General features: G+C 54.6%; 1 protein-coding gene across 4 annotated transcripts in view; it reads left to right on the top strand.

Annotated features, from left to right (window-relative positions):
• The first annotated feature begins 986 nt into the window (after positions 1-986).
• RGS12 (regulator of G protein signaling 12) overlaps positions 987-10,486 on the top strand; it is a 96,496-nt gene continuing 86,996 nt past the window's right edge. The window contains exon 1 of one of the 4 annotated variants that reach the window (XM_079154382.1): positions 987-1,257. The gene's annotated coding sequence lies outside the window, so the exon portion shown is untranslated. The remainder of the gene's footprint in view (positions 1,258-10,486) is intronic. The other 3 variants (XM_079154383.1, XM_079154379.1, XM_079154381.1) reach the window with 3 other exon arrangements.

Below are 10,486 nucleotides of genomic sequence, written 5' to 3'. Positions count from 1 at the left end.
AACAGAATTTCCAAAGAACCTGTGATAGCAGAGGAAGAAGACAAGCGGGAGAGGGGATAGGGGTATCATCCACTCACTTTCCCTTCTAGATCTTTGGGTGAACGAGGCCACGTTGTCCTGGACAGGTCAGGGAGAGAGCTGAGAACTCAGCCCCAGCGGTGCTGGTGGCCTGGGCAGCTGCCCACCCCCTCCCCAGGCAGCTGCACGCTTCCTCCCCAGCCGGGGGCACCGCCCCGCCCCGGCGGGTGCACCCAGCCTCGCCCCTGCCCCCTGAAGGACGGGGCAATCGCCACGCTTCTGGCCGAGGAAGAAACCACGCTTTCCGTTCCGCTGCCCTCACTAAAAACTCGAGGGATTCCCGTCGTTTCCGGGGCGCGCGCGTCGGAGCAGAGAAGACCGCAGAACCAGGCTGGAGGCCGGGGAAGGTGAACGCTTCGCAGCCGCCAAAGCGCTCCGCCTCCGCGCGGCGGAAGTCCCACCCCTGCCCAGAGGCCCCGCCCCCCGCGGGCCCTTCCCTCTAACCCCGCCCCCCCGTGGCCCGCTGTCCGTCCGTTCCTCCCCGCCCCGCCCCGTCCCCTCCTCCTGAGGATTTCTGTCCCGGAGCCCCGCCTCCCTGGAGCTCCACCCTCACAGTCCCGCCCCCTCTCGGGCACCTCCCTCGTCCTGTGCCGGAGCCCCGCCTCCCTGGAGCTCCACCCTTACGGATCCTCCGCAGCCCCGCCCCCTCTCGGGCACCTCCCACCTCCTGTCCCTGAGCCCCGCCCCTTCCCGGGACCCCGCCCTCCCGGGCCCCGCCCCTCGCGGCGGCGACCGTTGGCGCTTTCGGCCCGGCGCCCGAGCGGGAGCGAGCGGCTGGCCCGGTAGGTGTGGGGCCGGCGCGCCGCCTCGGCCCTCCCTTCTTTCCCGGCGCGCGCTCGGGTCCCTGCCGCCGCCCGCTCGGCCGTTCCGGGGCCGCTATCCGCGCCTCCTTTGTTCCCGCAACTCCGGGAACTCGCACGGGTCAGGGCGCGCGAGGCCGGGGCGGCGGCCGCGGGCCTGAGTTGGGGGTCCCGCACCACCGGTCCGGGGCGGCTTCGAATTGGGGCTGGTCCAGGGTGGGGGGCCGGGACTGGGCCGGGCGGGGTCGGAACGCGGCCGGGAGCTGGCCGGGCCGGAGCGATGGGGTCTGGATTCTCTGTCGGACTTAGCGAGCGGCCGCATTGTTTGGGCAGCGGCCGTCTCCAGGGCCAACTCTGGAAGTGCACTGCAGGAACGCAGGTCAGCCGCGGCCAGCGATGTCTGGGAACTGTGGCGTGTACACGGAGGGGGCTCAGACTGTGCAGTGTAGGCAGAGGGTGCTCAGAGTTGTGCACTGTAGACAGGGAGCTCACAGTTTTGCAGTGTAGACAAATGGGCCTCAGAGTTGTGCAGTGCAGGCAGAGGGAGCTCAGAGTTGTGCAGTGTAGACAGGGGGCTCAGAGTTGTGCAGTGCAGGCAGAGGGAGCTCAGAGTTGTGCAGTGCAGACAGGGGGCTCAGAGTTGTGCAGTGCAGGCAGAGGGGACACAGAGTTGTGCAGTGTAGGCAGAGGGAGCTCAGAGTTGTGCACTACAGACAGGGGGCTCAGAGTTGTGCAGTGAAGACAGAAGGGGCTTACAGTTGTGCAGTGCAGACAGGGGGCTCAGAGTTGTGTAGTGCAGACAGAGGGAGCTCAGAGTTGTGCACTGTAGACAGAGGGGGCTCAGAGTTGTGCAGTGAAGACAGAAGGGGCTCACAGTTGTGCCTTGTAGACCTGGGGCTCAGATCTGTGTCCTGTAGGCAGAGAGGACTCAGAGTTGTGGAATGTAGACAGAGAGGAGCTCAGACCTGGGCACTGTAGACAGATGGTGCTCAGAGTTGTGGAGTAGAGTTAGTCCCAGACTTTTGGAGTGTAGCTGAGGAGCTGGCCGGCTGTTGGACCATCCGGCCTCTCACCTGCCTGGCCACCTCTTGTGTACCTCAGTTTCATCTTTGGCCTGCCTGTGGGGCTGCTGCAAGTGTGGAGGGGCTGTCCTGCCTGCAGCATGGTCCTGTCATATATTTTCATGGCATCACCTTGCAGCTCTGAGGCGTGGGAACCTGTGGGAGGGACCTGCACTGGGCTCCCTTCCACGTAGGCCTTGCAGGCCTTCCCAGGTTGGTGGCAGCTGGCAGTTCACAAAGAAGAGACTCATGTACAGGGCAGGCTGTGGTGCCTGGTGGCAGGAGCCCACCTGGGAAGAGTTCTAGAAACCCTGAAGGGAGTTGAGACTTGTACCCAGAAGCAATGTGGGGAGGGTAAAACCAGTTCTAACTGGAGGGGCTGTGTTTGCACCTTTAGAAACATTGCTGTCACAGTGAGAGCTTTCTCCCCCTGAGAAATCAGAATAAAAATGTGCACCTTTCCCAGTGGTTTGGGGACCAGATGATGGGTGTCAGGTGCACAGGCCTGGCACAGGACCTGGGTTTCAGGGACTCTTCAAATGGGGAGGCCGTGCTGACTGAGGGCAGGGCTTAGGCAAGGGCAGGTGTGCAGGGACACCTGCAGATGGCCAGGGCAGGTGCATGTGGGTCTGGGTCTTTTTCTTTAAAAGCTGCAAGTCCAGACTTTGCTGTGATATCTCTTGAGGCTGGAACCTGCCCTCAGGCAGGCTCAGACTAGCCTAGGTGACTGAGGATAAGCAGGAACCTTCTGTGACAGGGAGGAGTGGAGGCAGGTGAGACAGGGCAGCAAGGTCGGCAAAGAGAGGGATCAGGAAAGGTTCTTCACTTGTACTGGAGGAGTAGGGGGTTGGGAGAGGGCAGGGCTTGGGTGCCCGAGGGCGCCAAGGTGCACTCTCATGAGGAGGGTCAGCAGGTGAGGAGGGAGGCACTGTACCGGTCCTGTGGAGGGTAGGGGATCCAGGGACCAAGGTTGGCTCACTTTTTGCCCTTTATTTTAGAGTAGGGTCCCACAGAGGGAGGGGCTGTTGCCAGGTTGAGAGACTGTGGGGTTGGATGTTGAGACAGTTTGGTCCTGGACGCTGAGGGCCTGGAGGCATTGGCTGGGTCCCAGCAAGCCTGGCTGCCACAGGCAGGGACCTATGGGAACTCTGGAGGTGGGGGTTGAGGGAGTCAAGGCTGGCTGAGGCTCAGCTCTCAGGGTAAAGGAAGGAAGCAAAGGGCGCTGAGTCTCAGCCTACCTGCTGGGAAGGTTGGGCCTGTGGGTTTCTGATCCATTGTCTTTTGATGTTTATTGTTTATTGGTGCCAGGCATCAAGAGAGGGCCAAGCAAATCGGCCTGCTGAGAGGGAAAGGCTGTGTTAGTTGTTAGTTACCTGGTGCTTTCTGGGCATGGTACAGCGGAGGGCGTTTTGTGTTTTGTTTGAATTTGGTGGAATTCCTGTAAACATTTCATTGACTTTATAATTAGCACTTGTATTAGTTTGCTGTTGCTATAGCAAAGCACCACAAACTTAGTTGCTTAACACAACAGAAACTTTTTCTCTTAGATTTTGTTGGAGTCTGGAGCATGTTCCTGGGCCACTCCCTGACACTGACGGAATCCCTTCTTTCCTCTTCACTGATGGAGGCCGGCCTCATTTCTGGGCTCATGGCTGCTTTGTGTCACACGACCTTTTCTTCTGTTTTCAGCTTTCCCTCTGCCTTGTAATCCAGGATCCTCTCTCCATCTCAGGATCCTTAATTTATTCACATTTGCAAGGTCTCTGTTGTTTTAAGAGAGAACATTCCCAGTCTCAGGGAATCAGGACCTGGGTATTTTTTTAAAATAACCAATTTTATTTATTTATTTTTATGTGTTGCTGAGGATCGAACCCAGGGCCTCACACGTGCTAGGGAAGCACTATACCCTAGACCAAGGACTTGGGTAGCTTTAAAGGCTGCTGTTTAGCTCCACTCATGGCTCCTGATGTCATTTTGAAGGTTCCTGCAGTTTTCCTCATTCTGTGCGGAGGGAGTGTCACCTCACTTGCCTTCTCCAGATGGGTGGGTCTGTCAAGGGCCCTGCTGCTCCTGCACTGTCCTGCCTTTGAGGGGAAGCTGGAGACTTCCTGGACACTGGTGTCCCGGGAAGATAACCCTTGCTTGGGTTGCAGGTTCCAACCGTGAAGGTCTGCGCTACTCTTTTGGAAGGTGGCAGGGACCTTCTCCTTTGGAAGCTAATGAAAACAACCGTCTTTCTTCAGAAATAGATAGGGTCTGCCCCGGGCACTTGCAACTTGACCCATGATTTTCGGGGAGCACTATTTCAGAAGCTTCCCAGCCTCATCTGTGGAGCTCTGGTGCTGGCTCCGGCAGGAAACCTGTGTTAGAGGCCCTTTCCCTGCAGTTTTTAAGGTCTGTGGTTACAGGAATGAGAAAAGGAGTGTGTGGTTCGGCCTTTCTATTTCTCTTTCCTCTTTTCCTTTTCCATCTCCAACCCTGTACTCACAGGGCCATTCTGATGTGCACCCTTTGCCATCTTTCTCTCCTTCATGCAGTCCTCGAGAGACATGCTCACGCATGTGCACACCCTGCGTGCTGCCTACGTAGTTTTCTGTGTGTCATGGAGTAGCTGTTTTGGTTATTCGTCCAGGACACTTGGCAGAAGGCCAAGTTCATGAATTGAAAACCAAATGTTCCGTGTCACTTGCCCTAGCCCCTGGAGGTGCCATCCTGTGTTTTGTTTCCTTGGATATCTACTGGGGTCTGAGTTGCCCTTTTCGACCTTACTTGAGGCATTCATCTTTTGATTCCTCTCAAAGGTGGAGGGAGACATTAACTCTCTGCCCACCCTCCTTTCCCGTGTCCTACCTTTGTCTTATCACCTCTTTTGGTTAAGTCAGCCACTGCCACCCACATTTTCATGACTCTTAAGGACTCTCATCACTGAGCAGGAGCAGTCTCTTCTCACCCAGCTGTTTCATCATATCCCCACACTCGCCCACCACCGCCTGTATTGTTGGAGACCCTTCCTGTTAAGTCTGTTCCCAGCTGTCATCCAGGGTTGTCCTGTGCTCTCTTCCTCTGTGTTGGGTCTCAGTGTCCTGAGATCCTCTTTTCTGTCTTGGCTCACTCATTGTTTTGCTAAAGTTCTGCTCTTTTGATGCCTAAGAAACACCACATAGATTTTTTTCCCTTGATTTTGAAAACATCTTTATTTGACTGTCCAGTTACCTTTTAGTTTAGCTGGGTATAGAATTCTAGGTGGAAGGCTAGCTCTAAGAATTTTGAAAGTGTTGCTTCACTGTATTAGTTGTAGTGTTGCTGGGAAGTCTGAAGCCACTCCACTTCTTTGTATGTGACCTTTTCCCCTCCCTTCCACCTCTCCATGCTCATGGGAACATCTATTACCCAGCATCCTGAAATCCAATGGTTGCATCTGTTTTCCTTCATTGAACGGGGCATTTCAGTCTGAGGACTGAAGTTTTTGTATTATTTGTTCTCCTTTATGTTAGCTGCTTTGAAGTTCTTATCTGCTAATTCTGACATCTGGGTCAATTTATATCGGCTTCTTTTGATGATGGGCTACATCTTCCTGTGTCCTGAATATCTAATACTATTCGATTATATATTGGACATTGGGGATGATCAATGAAGTGACTTACTCTTTTTTCCTGAAGAGTATTGATTTTTGTTCTTGGAGTTAAGTAGGGCTTAAACTGAAATTCTGTTGCAGTTTCTCTGGGTGACCTCAGCTTTCCACCTGCAGCCTTTCACCTGCCTCCTGGCCTTGGAGGCTCCCTGTGCACGGACAGTTTAGAACTGCCTGGGGACCTAGGCAGAGTTTGCATACAGATTTCGGGGGACAGCTCCCCTCCCCCAGCTACCTCCTTTCTGAGGTGCTTCTCACTCTCTGGCTGCCCTACCATCCCAAACTCCAGGCTCCAACTCTTCAAGCTATGGGCGATTGTGGCCTCTTACCTGGGCTCCAGTTGGTACAAACACACTTCTCACCTGGGCAGTCCTCATTTGGAGATACTCCCTTCTAGTCCAGTTTCATAGTGTTCTCGGACCTTTAAGTGCAGCTTCGTGTCACTTAATGGGATCTGTTCTGAGAAGCAGGTTGTTGGGTGACGTGTGCTGCAAACGGAGTATACCTACATTGACTCAGACAACTTGTGTCACTTGGTGTTGTGATCTTATGAACTGCTGTTGTATGGCCTTGTGCTGACTGAGATGTTGTATGCCGTGTGTGATTGTGGTTGGTTTATATATTTTGTCCCTGATTTGAAATTGGTTTTGAACCTGGGAGAATGCATAAAACTTGTGAATTTACTGACAGACCTGTTGGCACTTTGGTTTGTAGGCAGGCCTTGGTCTTTGGCAGTTTTCTTGTTTCTTACCTGGAATGCCACATGCTGGGGACTATGCTGCTCTTGCCTTGAAGAGAGCACTCCCCCGCAGAGCTGACTTCCAGGTCCTCCGTGGGTGTGGACCTTCCTGGGTGTGGGTGGATCTGACTAGTGGCACTGTGTGTTCTTGTCTTCCTTGAACACAAAGTCCTTCAGGATAGGGACTGTGGGTAGTTCTTTGCCTTTCCGGATGCAGACAGCCCCTGGCTCTGACTCTGTCCAGGCTTGCTGAGAGCTGCTTGGGCAAACTACTGTCCCATGCCACAGTGTCTACCTAGAAAAGAGGACAGGCATGGTGTTGCACTCCTGCGGTCCCAGCTACTTGGAAGGCAGAGGCAGGAGGAACTTTTGAGCCCAGGAACTTGAGGCCAGCCCAGCAACAAAGCAAGACCCTGTTTCAAGGGGCTGGGGAAGAGAGGGTTAATAATAAGGTTGCAGTGGGGATTGACTGGGTAGTGGGGATTGAATGGAAGATGGCCAGGGGCGGTGGCTGACACCTGGGGAGCTCTTGGAAGGTTTCTGCTGTGGTGCCCACACTGGAAGTGGGCATGTACCTCCAGGGTGCCTGGGCCTTTGCTGAGCTCACTGGTGTTGAGTCCCTACTAGGCGCAGGCTGCGGGAGATGGCAGTGAGTGTGGGCTGTCCTGAGCTGCAGCCCAGGGAGCATTTTCCCAGGGAAGGACTTGGGCAGGATGAGGTGCCAGAATGCCACTAGCCAGAGCCCCTACTGTCCTAGGCACCTGGATTCCGGCCCTGGGGAGAGTCAGAGCCACACCACAGGCCACTGCTGTGGACTTAGCAGTTAGCAGCTGGGTGGCTTCCTTACCGTGGGGGTGTACAGTTGGTCCTGGGAGGAAGGGCACCCCCCTGAGTGTCCTGCATCTGCTGTCAGGAGGTGTCAGGAACTGGAGGCTTAATCAGTAGAAACTCACCCTAGTTCTGAAGGCCAAAGGCTGAAACCGAGGTGTCCCCAGGGTCGTGTTCTCTCTGAAGGCTCGAGGGAGGACCCTCCCTGCCTCTTCCAGCTCCGAGTGCTTCTAGGTGTCCTTTGGCTTGTGCTTGCACTTTTCCAATCCCTGCCTGTCTCCATGTGGCGTTTTCAGTGTGGTCTCCCCTCTGCCTCCTCTTTTAATATACTTGTGATTGTGTTTAGGGCCACCCTGGTAATCCACGGTCATTGCCACATCTTAAGCCCACCTGAAAGACTCTTTCCAAATAATGCCACAGTTTATCCCATTACCCTGCCTGGACTGGATCAGAGTGGGACAGGCCTCCTGCCTAAGGAGCCTCCTCTGGCCACTCATGTCTCTTGCTTCCATGGGGTCTGCCCCTGGCTGGGTGGCTGGACAGGCTCACAGCTTATCCTGCACACTTGTGATGCCTAAGAGGCACGTGGTGCTTTGTATGTTTGCAAAGATTTTGTTGCTGTCCTGAGAGTAAGATGCTGAGAGCTGGATGAGCCCCTTGGCCTCCTGAAGGCCCCCGATGAATAGCGGCAGCACCCCGTCTTTCCTCTGGGTTGTTAGGGGTGACCAGGTGCAGGCAAACAGGTGAATCGCTAGGTGGCAGGAGGCCTGATGTGAGACCCTTGTGTTGATGAGCACAACTGATTGGAGTCTGTCCTGGACATTCGGGCTGAGGAGAGGAAGCTGGGTGGTGGCTTTGCCTACCCCTCTCCTGTCCTTTGCTGGCCACTATGCCCTTTGTGCAAGGAAGCAGTGTGAGGTGAGTGGTGAGATTCCCCGACGAGTGACAGGAGAGAGGGTGACCTGGGGAGGCACCGCAGCACTGGAACACAGCCTTGACCCTTTGTAGCTGGACTTGGGGGGTAACATCCTGCCACTCACACTTACACTAAAGGGCTACTAGTCATCAATCTGAAATCAAATGTGATAGCATGTCCTGTGTTTTTGTTTGCTAAATCCATCAACTCCACTTATAGTCCCATTTTTTCACAGGTCTGAAAATCACAAATAGAAATAAAGAATGAATGGACATAAAAAGGGGAAAATGAAATAAAAATGAATGGAAAAGTTGAATGGTTCACCTTTCAGTATTTCAAAGATTTTCGAAGCAGTATTTGTTTCTGGGATCAAAAGTAGCACTGTGTCGATAATTTTAGGCATATTTTTTGTAAATATCCTCAACTTGCAGTTTGCGCCTACCATTTTAAAAGAAAAATCCAAACTACTTTCATCTAAAAAAAAAAAAGCACTGCAGTGCCCTCAGCTGTAGAGACTGAGTCCTGAAAAGCAATGGCTTCATGTCTGTCTGCCTATCCCAGAGCTCAGCAGTTGCCAGGCTGGGGCCCAGGCAAGTGTGAGGGGCTGCGGGGTCGGCGCCAGCATGGCCCGGCTGTCTGCAGTGGAGTTGGGGCCTGCTGCGGCCTTTGTGATCCAGGTCTGTGTGCGGCAGCTTCTGCAGGTGGGACCTTCTGCACTTTGTGAGATTCTGAGCCTTGGGACCTTTGTGGCTGGTATCCTGATGTGACCAGTTCCTCTGGTTTCTTGTGGCTGACGGCTCCTGTCCCTGCCCACAGGAACGGGTCCTCCTGCCCTTGAGGGTACCTGTGTGCCCACAGCACTGAGGTAGAGAGCCCTGGAGGCAATGGTTCCAAGCCACGCACAGCGCAGCACAGTGCAGGCCCTGCTCTGCAGGCAAGTGCTCAGCACGGGTGGAAGGGTCTCCAGGAGGGGGTGCTGCTGAGCTGGGGTACTGGGGAAGGAGGAGGAAGGGCAGTTTCAGAAGTCATGCAAATGATGCCCTCCTGCACATCCTTGCCCTAGATCACTGGGCATTATGGTCTTGGCCTGTTCTCTGAGATTCCCAGTGGTGACTGGCCCTGGGGTGGGTCATCCCTGGTTGTCTGTCTGGCGTGCACACAGGAGCCACTCGACAGTTTGACTCAGTGGGTGGGCAGGTAAGTCACAGGCCATGAGGAGAGAGTCCCCATGGGAGGCCTGGGAGGTATGCAGAGGGTGGAGGTGGTCCAAGGGGGAGGGGCTCTGGGGAGGGACAATAAGCAGTGGCTGTTCACCAGAGGGAAGGTGAGGGCAGGTGTAGGTGGCATCAGGTGTGGCCACACTCAAGGTGACGGGTTGAGGACCAGACCCCCTGGGTGACAGTGAGTGCTGATTGCCAGGGGCCCATCGGTCCTCTCCCACTTGCCTCCTCCCCGGTTCTGGCCCATGCCATTTCCTGTTAGAAATTTGGTTGCTGTCTTCCTGTGAGTTGCTTTTCTTGCCTTAAGGGACCCTTTGTGAGTCCTTGGTCTGCACGGCGGTGTTAGTAACTAATGTTACTAACCAAGTATATCATTTGGCTCTCTTGCCTCGGTATCTTTGGGACCTGGCACACTGGAGGGTGCTGCAGTGCCTGAGAGCGTCAGGCTGGCATGTGGCAGGAGGGCCTGGTTTACCCCTGCGTGTGGTCTGTTCCCGATGGTGTTGCCGTCTGACTGAGTGTGTGTGTGTGTGTGAACCTAGTCCAATGTGGCTGCCTGTCCAGGCCTTTTGTTTCTCCAGTCACAAGTGACCTTGCATTTGCACCTCTTTCTGTTGGATGGGGAGCTCGGGTGCGTTTGTTTCCGTGAATTGGTTAGCCTTTGGATCTTGCTTGATGTGAACGTCACATTATAAAGGATTAGAATCACTTGGAGAGATACAATATTTAAATTTTTTTGAATCAGAAAAACAAGACTTAGTAATTGAAGATAGTCTTTTCTGCTCAGTCTGGAATCTTGCCTCCACCCAAAGGGAGGTGCGGGGTTGGAGCTGCTGCTGGACACAGGGCCTTTGCTGGAAGCGAGGCACCAGGAGAGCATTGGGGCCCTGCCTCCACAGACCCTGCCTGCCAGGTCTCCAGAGGGGCCCGCCTTGCTTTGGGTCCTGTGCCGCTTGACTTGCACTTGGGGGAACTGAGCCCCCCCGAGGAACAGGTGAAAGCCACGAGATGTGCTGTCTCCGAGGTCAGAGGGGCTGGCGAGACTTGGCCAACGCTTCCCACTTTCTGTGCGGATGAGTGTGACCTCAATGTAACTGCTTCTTCCTCACTCTGCCCTTTTCTGAATCCCACTGCCCTGAAAGTCACTGGGCTGTAAGGATGGTGAAATGTTCCCTGAGAAGCGAGACCTGCTTAAGGTGGCCTGTCTTTGCTT

This window comes from Sciurus vulgaris (assembly GCF_902686455.1).
Source record: "Sciurus vulgaris genome assembly, chromosome: 9".
In the NCBI taxonomy this organism is placed as follows: Eukaryota; Metazoa; Chordata; class Mammalia; order Rodentia; family Sciuridae; genus Sciurus; species Sciurus vulgaris.
This window is presented reverse-complemented; position numbering and strand designations above follow the sequence as displayed.